Source organism: Thunnus thynnus, chromosome 19 (assembly GCF_963924715.1).
Source record: "Thunnus thynnus chromosome 19, fThuThy2.1, whole genome shotgun sequence".
Taxonomy (NCBI): domain Eukaryota; kingdom Metazoa; phylum Chordata; class Actinopteri; order Scombriformes; family Scombridae; genus Thunnus; species Thunnus thynnus.
The window spans coordinates 5,053,107-5,065,616 of NC_089535.1; the positions used below are offsets into that span (position 1 = coordinate 5,053,107).

Consider the following 12,510-nt stretch of genomic DNA (forward strand, 5'->3'; position numbering starts at 1 on the left):
TTGCAACGGCTGGCGCTGCACATCCTCGTCGTCACATAGATCATTCCTGATGATGTGACCCACATATCTTACTTTGTTCTCCCCGTGTTTAAGCGCTTGGTCTGCCATAAAGAATGAAGGAGGAACGTTTTCTGATCCTGCTTGGTTTTAGCGATGGTGACAACACTCTTTTAAGAGTTAAATTTAATGTCATACTGCACATCATAAGCCAGAACGACAAGGAGACGGGATGATTAAGTCATCAGATGGTTAATAAGACTAATATCTCACCATACATCCAGTCTTACACTCTTAGATAGATGTAAGAGTGCCATTTAGCAAATTTAGAGTGTTTTTAAAAGCTTTTTTCAGAGGTTAAAGGAGCAGTCTGGTGTGGATGAAGGGCCAGAATACACAGTCACATGTGTACGCACAAACAAACACATGTTGTGTAGAAATTCTGAGTATCGGTCAACACCTTGGTGAAGAAAGTCTACAGGAGCCTTGAGGTCATATGCTGAGAATATTTATTGAAACACTCGGCCAAGGAGAGAACAGAAACAGTAAACATCAAGGTGGTCTGCGCTTAGACGCTGTCTTTTCCCGTTCTGCCTTCTTTAACCCCAAAAAATTCTCCCACGATATGAAAAATTATTCTTATTGGCTCATTTAGTTTCTAAACAAGGAACTGCACTTTGTTAGTTCAGGTCATGTTGAGTGGTGCTTTCAAATCTAAATCAGCACAGTCTGGTTATGCCAATGTTAATCTGTGTTAACATTGGACAGAGTAACAGACAGTTACGCTGAGTCTCAAAGAAAGGGAAAAAAAAAGGTCTCCTTCTGCTTAATAATATTAGTGTGACCTCAAGGCTTAACCCAGTATAACCCCTAAAGATGGAAAATTCCATAACAAACACACACATACACATGTAGAGTGAAGCAGTGGTGTCCCAGCACTGTTAGGTCAGCTCCACTGAGACTAGAAGCAGGTATGATCTCCTCACTATAAATAGATCCAGCACACACACACACATTGTCTCTTTCTGTTATTCCCATCATGGCACAGACCAGTCTTTCCCACTCTCTCTCTCTCTCTCTCTCTCTCTCTCTTTCTTTCACCTCTGCTATTAACTTCTCTCTTTCGCCCAGTGACTTCCCCCCTCTCACTCCATTAGGTAACAGAGACCTTGAACAGTATTTCTCTGTGATCACACGTCCAGTGCTTGAACGTATGTACAGCGTACGTCTGCAGATGTGTTCACTTCACTTCAGTCGGCTGTAGGAGTATAAAGGCAGCTGGAAAGTGACGCAGTATTTGCCAGACAAACAGAGAATCAATGAACAATTGTTGAGCCTACATGTTCAAAGGAGAGAATAGAGTTCAACAGAAAATGAATCACCAACTGTCTTGGTAATCGATTAATCATTTTTGAGATGTTTTTTAAGAAAAAATATTAAAATTCTCAGACTCCAGGGAGTCAAAACCTCTTGACTTTGTTCTGTGAGAAGTTTACAATACAGTACAAAGTCAAGAGGTTGTGATATGTTGCACAACGAGCTAGTGAAGATGTAAACAGAACCGCGTTCCTGCACGTGCTCAGTAGTGGCGTCCGCCGCTGTTATTAGTCTCTGGAGCCGCTTCTAAACAACCTAACATGAACAAACTCTTCATGATGAAGGAACATGTCACCCAGGGCGGCGGTGTAACTCAATGACGTGTTTTTAATAGTGCTCGGACGACAACGGAGGTCTACGAAACAGAGGAATGAGATATATCAGGCTTTGGATACACACACGCAATACTTGTTAGTAGATCAGATCATTGTTGGTTTGGATCCAAACATGAGTTCTGTTGACAATAAGAAAAAATACTGAAAATCACCAGCCTTATCCTTTAAGTCAGTCAGGAAGATGAGCAGAAAGTGGATCAGGTCTACAGTGTAGTTTACCACAACAGTTAGGCAGTTGTTGTTTTAACCCCTTAACATCCACCATTTTTATAGAATTTTCACCTATTTGGCAAATGGAAAAGCTTATAACAGAAGAACTGTAAAGCCATGATGCATGGATTAGGCTTCATTCGACAAGTGACATCTTCTAGTTTCTGGAAATGTGTTTGTTTAGCATGTGGCTAAAACACAAACAAAACTACATCAGTTCAAATAAGGCTTAAAAAAGTGTTTTTGGTCCTCGTCTATAATGAGTCATATTTGAATAACAATAATTAGAACTATGCAGAACATCATAAACCTTCTACATCTTGTCAACCTGTATAAAATTCCAGACCTCTTCCAGGCCTAACCTTATGGGAGCTCAGGAGTTTTTAGTTTGTGGTGTCACTGGAGTCCCCGAACCTCTCCAATCATCTCCAATTGGCCAAATTGTGCCGATTGCTTTTACTCATTACTGCGTGATGCTACTGCTTACAACTGTGTGAAGCTCATGCTAATTGTCCTGATTGATGTTGTTTTTGCCAGAGTCTCAATTTCCAAAATCTCTACAAGAGACGTGTTATCATGAAAAATATACAGACAAAAATATACAAATAAGCCCAAGTTTGAGAAATATTGCAATTTCCCCTTTTTTAGATAATCAACCCACAAATATGAACAATAAAATTGAAGTTCACTGAGGTACAAACAAGGCAGCAAACAGCGAAGTAAAACAGAAACACACATTTACACTCAGAGGAAACTGTTCAGCAGGTTGTTACACCGACAAAATAATGACTGCAGCTTATCTTTCACTCCAGTGCCACATGGCTCATTTAAATAAAACATTTATAAAGGAGTTCTCACTCTTCTCCCCCCCCCCCCTAGCTGGTCAAATCCCATTTGTTTTGTACAAACACACACACATATATAGATGCAAGCACACACACACACACACACACACACACACACACAGACACACACACACAGACACACATATACATCACCACACACACAAAAGCATTTCATACTCGACGCCGTTCGGGGACACAAGCTTGTTCAAAACATCACAGCGCAGGTAAAAGAGTCACATTTAATCTCTGTGGAAGATACACTGAGGCGGGAATTTGTCGCCTGATGCCGTGAAAGGAAAAAAAAAAGTTACAATTCAGGAGCAAATAATCATTGTGAGACGTCGCCCCTAATTACACAGGTAAAGCACACCTATTGCATAAGTAACACCATATTTTTTTTCCTTGAGGCTTTCTGTTAAATAAACCTGGAATAAACACTGTGATATTATTATGGATGTGCCCGAATATAAATACATTATTCGGCAAAGCACAAATAGTGTTTTTTTTGTTTGTTTGTTTGTTTGTTTCATACAAATATTTTAAAAATTATTTGTTTTCTGGAAGACAAAAAAAAAAAACATGTTAAATACCAGTGAGCAGGTCGGTTACATCACTATCTCTATCAGCAGGTCTCAATGAGGGGAGTCACATCCACCCGCTACATGACGCACATTTCCTAATTTGGACATCACTCCCGGAGTTGGGGGTGTTCCCCAGAGATAAAGCTGAACCACTGACACAAATGAAGCGCTCCCAAGGGAACACTTCATGAACACTTATTGTAACACTTTAATTTTCTAAAATTAAAAGCGTAATTAAAAACAAAAACAGGATTTTTAAACCTCTTTCCGCTTTTATTCGAATACAAATACAAATAATGTTGCTGCCTCAACAAATACAGATACAAATACAAATACTGGGCCCTCTGCACATCCCTACATATTATATCACATACATACATATTCTGGTATTTAATAGCTTGCTAGTTTGTGTTCTGGTATTAATCTCTCTCTCATAGCTCTACTTTAATTGAGTGAGTGGCAGTGATGTCATGAAGGGGAGATTTTTGAGGGACCATAACGACCTTACAGCACAACCACCAATTACTACATCACATTATAAAAATATCAAATCTTCTCTTCTTGAAGCCAACTGAACTGCAGTACAGTCGAAAATCTAACCGAGAGAGCTCAGAATAAGTGTTTTTCTTTTAACTGAACGCCGGCATCTCCGCATTTGGTACAGCTGAAGAGAACTAACAACTGATTGAAGAAAGCCCAGCGGACACATGTTTTAAACACATTCACAGATAAAGTGAGTCATTACAGACAGATGAAGTGAGACTGGGCTGCTGTTACTGCACATCTGTTCTGGTTCAGTGGGTGTAAAGTAGAACAGAGGAGCTACAAGAGAGGCTGTGTGCTGATGTGTGACAGCAATATCTCATTCAAATGGGGTTACAGACAATCTTAAAAAACGACAAAAAAGTAAGAAAACACGCTTGGTTCTCACAGAGCACAAGAGGAGGAGGAGGTTAAGTGATAGAGTGCAGTCACGCACGGTCCTCCTCTTGTCTATATTCTGCTCACATGAAAGAAAAACTGTCTTATTCCTGCTGTTCGCTTCTCCAGAGAGACGTAAAAGGCTGGAGCGAGGAGCAGCTGAAACGAGAGGAGTGGAAGGGGAATAACATCATCCTACTGAAGTTCTTTGCTAAATTTACAGTCTAGTACAAAGTGAAGAGGTTGTGATATAAAGCACAACAAGCTAGTGAAGTTGTAAAGAGAATCCCGCACATGCTCAGTGGCGTATGCCTTACACAGAACTACTCTCCGGAGACTGAAAATGTGATCGCTGTTATTAGTCTCTGGAGCCGTTTCTAAGCAAACTATCGTAGCCATTGTGTTAGAACTCGTGTCAGTGTATCACAGGCAACTTATAAGCCACAAGACCAGTTCTGGGTTTGGAGGAGTGGTTGAGCTAAATAAAACAGTAGACCAGAGCCTTTGAATTAACAAGCCGGCAGTTTACTGACAACAACAAAACATACACTCACAGTACACATACTAAATATTCACAGTAGGTTGAAGGCAATAAGTTACTCTTTAACCCTCTTTGATTGTCCATTTTTTTATTCAGATTATTTTATGTTTAGGTTTCAAGTTAGTTTTGTCAACTAGATATTGTTCGTTTAAGTGAACAAGCTTCAACAATCACCAACTCCGGTTTGTTGGAATAAACCCTTAATTCGCTGAGCTAGATGTGAAAATATTCTGACTCTACATGTCGTTTTTCTCCACTGCTTCTCTCTGTTGTTACTCTACTCTCTACTCTACTTTCATTCCTATCAAAGTTGCTCAGTGGCGCATAAAGCCAAAAAAGTTTGACTCCTGGGTATAAAATCACCCAGATCTCCTGCACAGCTTCTGCATCATGGAAGTATTATTTTCCATGTGGTGGGATCCACAGAGCAAGTGCAGTAGTGTTTCCTTTAACCCGCCTCCCAACCGCATGCACTTCAACCGGCCGAGCCAGCTAACTTCCAGATTAGCCCTCCGCTAACTTGAGCGGGGAAAAAACAATTCAATCATGCAGCTCTTCTAAACTTTCCAAATGTTATCGAACGAAATGGATCAAATTCTGACTGTGAATCGAGTCATTTCGCTTTGGTTGTGACACTCAAAAAAATATATCCACCATTTTCCAGCTGCTACTTTTCCCATGATTGTGCTTTTTGGACCTGTCAGACCTGGAAGTTGTAGTTACATGGTTTGACCACTATGTTCCTGGAGGCTTGAACTACGCTAGCTGCACTGGGAGGCCGTCAAAGGAGAAGTCAAAGTTAATTAAAATAGAGTCAAACCCTTTTTTAACCTCAATTAAAACTTGCATGAAACCAACGGCAACCAAGATTTTTACGTGTTTTAAGAAAGATTATTTTTTACCACGATTAAAGGTTGTTATTTAAATATTTATTTATTGTTACTTGATTCACTATTTATGACTATGTTGCAGCCAAGGACTCAGGCAGATGCAGGACTGTCGTGCAACTAGCAAAGTCTTTATTTTTGCTTTTAACAACGAAAACAAAGCAGTCTACGCTCACTCTCACAGTCCGACAGCACACTTTCTCTGCTGCTAAAATGGTTGCCTTCTTCTCTTGGCTCCAATGGACAACGACAAAGTTTTCTTCTTCTCCTTCACAACTCGCTTTTTCCGACTCAACAGCATAACCTGGTGGTGGGAGCCAGACAGCGCATCTACAAACAATACTGAATGAAATAAAAAATCTCACAAACGCTGTATCCTGGAAAGACATTTAGAATTATTTACATGGCCTGCAGACATGAACTTTTACGCAGTTTAAATTTAACCCATTAGATGAATTAAGTTCTGCAAATGAACCTATTAAACTCAATTGGGGGGGGGGGGGGGGGTTCTGATTTAACAGTAGGGAATGCCCTCGTTCCAAAAAATATAAAATATCTTACTGAAATCAATTGACTCCTCACAACTATTTATTGCTCTGTTTGAAACCTGGGTTACAATTGCCTTTGTTATGAAGGAACATGTCACCCAGTGTAGCTCATTACCCAGATAGTAAAACTAACATTCCCGCATATACTCAGAGGTGTCTGCTGCTGTTATTAATCTTTGGAGCCGTTTCTAAACAAACTAACATGTGGCTCACTGACTCACCGTGTTTTTAATAGTTTTTTGAACAATCACGGAGGTCTATGACACACAGAGGGATAAAAAACATCAGGCTTTGGACACACACACACACACACACACAATACTTGTTGGTTTGGCTCTACACAAGAGATTTGTTGACAATAAGAAAAATATAGAAAACCACCAGCCTCATCCTTTTAAATACTGTTCATCAATATGAAAGTCTTTCAGTTACATTCATTCATTCATGACGGGCCACCGGCTCAGTTTTTTAGAGCTCTCTGGCCTCGTGTTACATTACAAAAAAAAAAAAAAAAAAAAAATGACCTCCATGAAGTGAGCTTTTAAATTTGCAACAGCACTGGAAGTCTGATCTGTCTTGGCAGATCATTTGAGTCGAGGTATCAGAATCATATTGGGAGAGATCAGTGCATCCACATAAACAGGAAGGGTAACAATGCTATGAAGTCAAAGAGTTCACTGTGGGCTACAAACGCTTCAGTCTGCTTTTTTTTCCACCTGATACTGTTTGAAATTTTGGCGAAATCTGCACCATGAAAAACTTACTGGAGTAAGAGAAAGCTGGTTCAAACAGATTATGTATGACGTCTGTGTTCTGATTTGAGTTATAACTGAAGAGAGGGACTTTTTTTTATGCAAACTGCATCAATCAAACAGATTCAAAGGTTTAAATGAGATCAGGGCTCAAATAAATAAAAAAAAAAACCGATACATGGAAGGAAAAAATCATGTTAAAACCATGAAGTGCTACCGCCGTAGTCAAACGGCATCTATCCTTTTGTTGCGGACTCTTTCCTCTGGGTTTTCATCATGACACGTCGCGGCACATAATGACACTCAAACAGTGGCTCTAGACTCGTTAGCCCGCAGTGTATCTTTCCCCTGGATTACAGAAGAATGTAGTGATTATTTGGTGGACACATTCAAACAAATACGTCTGACTGAGCCTGTGTGCAAAGAGAGGGGTTTTTTTTTTTAGTTGGAGGGCTAAGTCTTAAATCAGAGGCAGGAGTGTAGCTTTAAGCAGCTTAGCTGCATTGTAAGTAAACACATTACACCCAGTGCATTACCAATCCGGCCGAGCAGAATAGAATATGAAATGTTTCATGAACTCCTGCTGGGTAAACATAATGCCTCAGAGAGAGAGAGAGAGAGAGAAACTTTTTATTTATATGCTGGAAAAAATGTAAAACGAGTGAGTCAACCCACAGTGTTTCAGGGTAAGTACGCTGTCAACAATCCACTCATGAAAAAACCCCTGGATCAGCTCGCAGTGTCAACACATACATACAGTACAAGTCTCACATGTTGTATGATTGATTAAATATCAGTACAGTCAGCTGGTTTTCTTACAACTCAGGCTACAAGTCCTTCTCACCCATCCTCGTCTCCTAAAAATCACATTTGTATACAACTCACTCTGCCAGGATTACAGTACACGGACAATATTTATTTTGGCGAAGGACGTGAGAGGTGTTTGTACCGCACAAGTTGCAGAGAGGATAGTAGATGCAGGACTTTGATATCGGAGACTGGATCCTGAGTCCCATATGTGGTTGGTTTAGGCAACAACAGCACTTTGGTTAAGGTTAGGAAAGGATCTGGGCAGGGTGCCCTGATAGCCTGATGGTTGGTGTTGTATCGCTCTTTCTCTCTCTCCACAAAGTAATCTGCCAAAAAAGTAATCTCTAAAAGAAAGGAAAAAAAAATCTTGGTTGTGGCTAAATGTTAATAAATCAAACCCGTAATGTTTCATGCTTCATGTAACTTAAGATTTTTCAATATTTAACCAAGACCACAATCTTTCCCTAACCTTCACCATGTGCTGCGAGGGGGCTAAACACAACAATAAAACACATAAATCATGCTTTAATGGTTACGAGTGGATATTTGAACGGAGTGGGTTTTTTGCACAGATGCTCTCTATGAACATGCAACTTAGCATATAAGCTCCATTCATTAAAAAACATTTCCTCTCTGAGCTTCTTTCATAACATCTTCGCTGCCTGCTAAATTAGTGGTAGAAATGTTATTTGCTTCACCTGCTCCTTTAAAACTGCCTCTAATCCAACGTCTTAATTCTCAACCGGGATTTTTAGGCGCTTAAATGCTTAAATGTACTGTATGCACACAGACTCATACAGTTAAAGGAACATTTTGACATTTTGAGGTAATGTACAGTCCACTGAAAACTGCTGGAAACAAGGTTGATGATGATGTCTAGCTACGTATCAATATGAAAATATTGATTAGTGTAGCTTTAAGAGAAAACTTTATAAGACTAAATAGTATGTATAGTATACACTTACACCTACATACGTAATATCCACGCTGAATCAAAGCTATATGGGTCAAGGAGGGATAAAAAGTCATAAATCAGAAACTAATGAGGACAAATGTGAGCTTATATCACCCACCTGCTCGTTAAGAGATGAAACTCCGGAGTACATCGTGATGTAATCGAGGCCATCTACTTGATGTTTCAAACCGTTATTCATAGAGCGAAAAGCATAACACCAAAAATATCTTCCATCCATAATAGCTTCAATCCTTTATTCGCTGACTCTCACACGTCCCTTCATCCTCCTCTCACTCCCCCTCATTAAGCTGATAAATTTGCAATCAGGTTGTGATGGGTCCCCCCTGGCTGAAAAGAAGGAGGGAAAGACCCACTCACAAACCAGTAAGGATGACAGGATGGATCCCCAAAGCCCAGTACACCACCTCATCCCTACGATTCATTTATCTTTTTTTTTCTGTCCTTCCTTCCTTTCTTCTTTCTTTTCATCCTCCCCTGATTTTCATCTTGTTTCATTCTTCAGATAAAATGAGCCAGAAGCACAACCTCGCACAAGCAAACTGTGTAAAACTGCACAAGTGTGTACTTCTTACGCACATATGTGTGTTTGTGCACATGCACCCCTTCTCATTTATGTTACATGGTCTCAGTAGAAAGGGAATATTGATTTTATGGCATCTTAAATCATTAGAAACAGTTTGATTCAAAGTAATACATTGCAGCTCATCACACAGTGACTCATTTACTCTGCTGGAAAATAAGAGTGTTTGTCTTCACTCTGAGGCTTCACATAAAAGCAGCACTCTGCTTCTATATGAGCTTTTATACATATGAATCCTTAGCAACAAGTGCTAAAAGGAAGTACTGTAAGATTTTCAGAACCCACGGGAGGCGATGACAGCTGTACAGTAGATCTGCAGCTACACAAACACTGCAAGCGGTCCGAGTGTCTTACAGAGGCTTTCGTCACCCTGCGAGGATCCTGCGAGGCTGTTACACATGTAAACCCGGAGCGAGATGTCAGGTCAGCATGGAGTCTTTGCTGAGCAACCAGGCATCTCTTCTTCAAAGTCAACACTGTTCAAGTGCTCTTACATTTGTTTAGATCACAGTGAGAAACACCGATACGAATCATCAGTCAAGATCGACCCTGAGTCAACTCGTGTTTTGTCAACTTTGAAACTTTTACAGAGTCTTGTCTCAAAGTTAGTGACCTACAAAATGAAATGAACTGTGATGGAAACAGAAAGCAGCTCGACTAGTTTCTCTCAGCTCCTGTGAGGCTGGTACAACGTCCTCTACTGTCCAGTGTGACTGACTCTTCAGCTGGCAGCACAGTAAGCAGCTACACAGGTACCATATGAGACTTTTTTTTATTCTTCTATGTGGAAATCTGATGTTTTAACATTACAGATGATGAACAAAGGCATTAAAACATGGCCATGCTCTGCAGGTGAGCTGGACTGTACTGTAACTATGTGCAGGCTGTGAATAATATATTTATCATGCCTGCAGGTCAGGTGCATTGAAGAAAAAACATCAGTAATAAGGTTAAGTATTTATAAGAAAAAGCATTAACCGATCTTCGATTCAGTTTGCCAAATGAAGTTTTAAGTGCAAGTTCAAGCAGGAAGACAACTGGCTTCTCTATCTAACCATCTTACCTGGGAACGCTGAATGGGCTACATGCTACATAATGCTACATGCTACTGGGGATGTTGCGTTTATGTAGCATGTAGCGCATGCTACATAAACGCAACATCCTCAGTTTGATTCCAGCCAGGTTGTTGCGTGTCATACCCATCTCTCTCTCCCTGTTTCCTGTCTGCCACTTCACTGTCGATTGTCCCATAAAGGCAAAAATGCCCCAAAAAATAATCTTAAAAATAACTACCTATCCTGTTTTGTCTCTCTCTGCTGTCATTGCAGTCGATGCCACATCGCTGCTCCACCGCCACCTGTGTCAAGGTGCTGTCTATAGGGGGATCTCCGATTGGCTGCTATTTATAGAGCTCCATCCCTATATATCCATTTTATCAATTGGGACAACGCCAAAAACTATCAAATAATGCTTCTGAGTTCATGTCAACTTGTGCCTTCCCTGATTGAAACACAGTAGTTCACCAACTAGCACCAAGTCTCTAGACACGCAGATGAATTTCACTGTGACCAGACCTTTAAAATACTGTTGTTTCATGCTGTGACTTTGATGCCTGATGAAAGTCCATGACCGTAATGTTGCAAGGTATCTCTTATAAACTCTATGCTAGTGGACCAGATGTGCATCAGACAACAGTAGTAACCTTGGTAAGAAAGATGTAAATAAAGACGCACTGATGATGGTGATAACGATTTCACGATGCAAGAATAGTCCTGAAAATAGCAGCAGCAGCAGTAATCCTTCCTCTACTTCACTTGCACAAACACAGTGTTGTTTACAGTGAGCTACACAGGATAAATCTATAGTTTCTCTTCTCCTCTCATTACTGCCATTAACACTCCAACAACTGATTGTCTGATCCTGTCACTCTACACTCTCCGCTGGATGAGAGGGGAACTTTACCCCTCTGAGCTCTCCTGCCTTTATAGCTGGATATACCACTTCAAAATCAGGGCTCATGCTCTTTCCATAGGAACTCTTGCTCCCTGTGATCTTTGAGCCAGAAACAAATTCGGTTAAGCAGCAAATCCCATGCTAGTTCACACTACCCACTCAACAGATGAAGGAGGTTTTTTAAAATATCTGCAACTGCCTTTTCAAACAGATTTTCCTACACTCTTAGCAGCAGGCTCTAAAAAAGCTCTAAAAAGCCACTGTACACTACCTGCTCACCACCAAACAGACACAGTTAGCTGTAGACTAGCTGGTGAACATAGTGGAGCATTTAGCAGCTAAAGAGCCAGATATTTCCCTCAGGAGTTGGTAGAGAGTAAAAACAGAGCTAAAAGAGAGTGAATATTGGACTTACATTCACCAGGTGGACAGAAACACGACTCCAAATGAATGATAATGTTGCTCCATAACTGCTGGATGTGGAAATAAGCAACTGTTTGACAGCACTAGATGAAAGCTCAAGGGATCAATAAAGTTCTTACAATTCATCCATATATCATGGCAATACATCCAGTTGTTGTCACTCTAAACCACAAATATCAACCTCGTGGTGGCCCTAAAGGAAAAGTAATTGGATCACCAAAGTCAACAACATTCATCCTCTGGAGAACATGAACGTCTGCACCAAATTTGGTGCAGATCCATCTGGTGGATGCTGAGATATTTCACAGCACAAGTGAAAACTTTGACCTGCTGGTGGCGCTAGATGAAAAGCTGGGAGGGTCCTTTAAATTATTAGGATTCATCCTCTGGGCGACTTGAATGTCTGCACAAAATTTCATGGGAATCCATTAAATAGTTGTTGAGATATTTCAGTTTATACCAAAGAAGTGGACCCATTAACTAACATTGCCACCAATGATCTAAAAATGCAATATTATTTCTCAAAAACATCATGCTACACTGCGTCAGGTGAAGTGAGGTTAAAATCTGCAGCACTGGTTTGAAATTAACAATCATTTGTACTCTCTAATATGATTTTTGCAATTACTCAGTCAGGGCTGCAACTGACAATTATTTCCATCATTTATCGTTTGATCGTTTGATTACTTTTATAATCAACTGGCTAATTGCTTATTCTAAAAAATTCAGTCAGAAAATAGTAAAAAAAAAAAAAAAAGGCCCATAGTGTTAAAA

At 40.1% G+C, this 12,510-nt stretch overlaps 1 protein-coding gene across 2 annotated transcripts in view; it reads right to left on the minus strand.

Annotated features, from left to right (window-relative positions):
* Positions 1–12,510, minus strand: part of ttc28 (tetratricopeptide repeat domain 28) — a 163,934-nt gene that overhangs the window by 103,806 nt on the left and 47,618 nt on the right. The gene's annotated exons all lie outside the window — the stretch shown is intronic.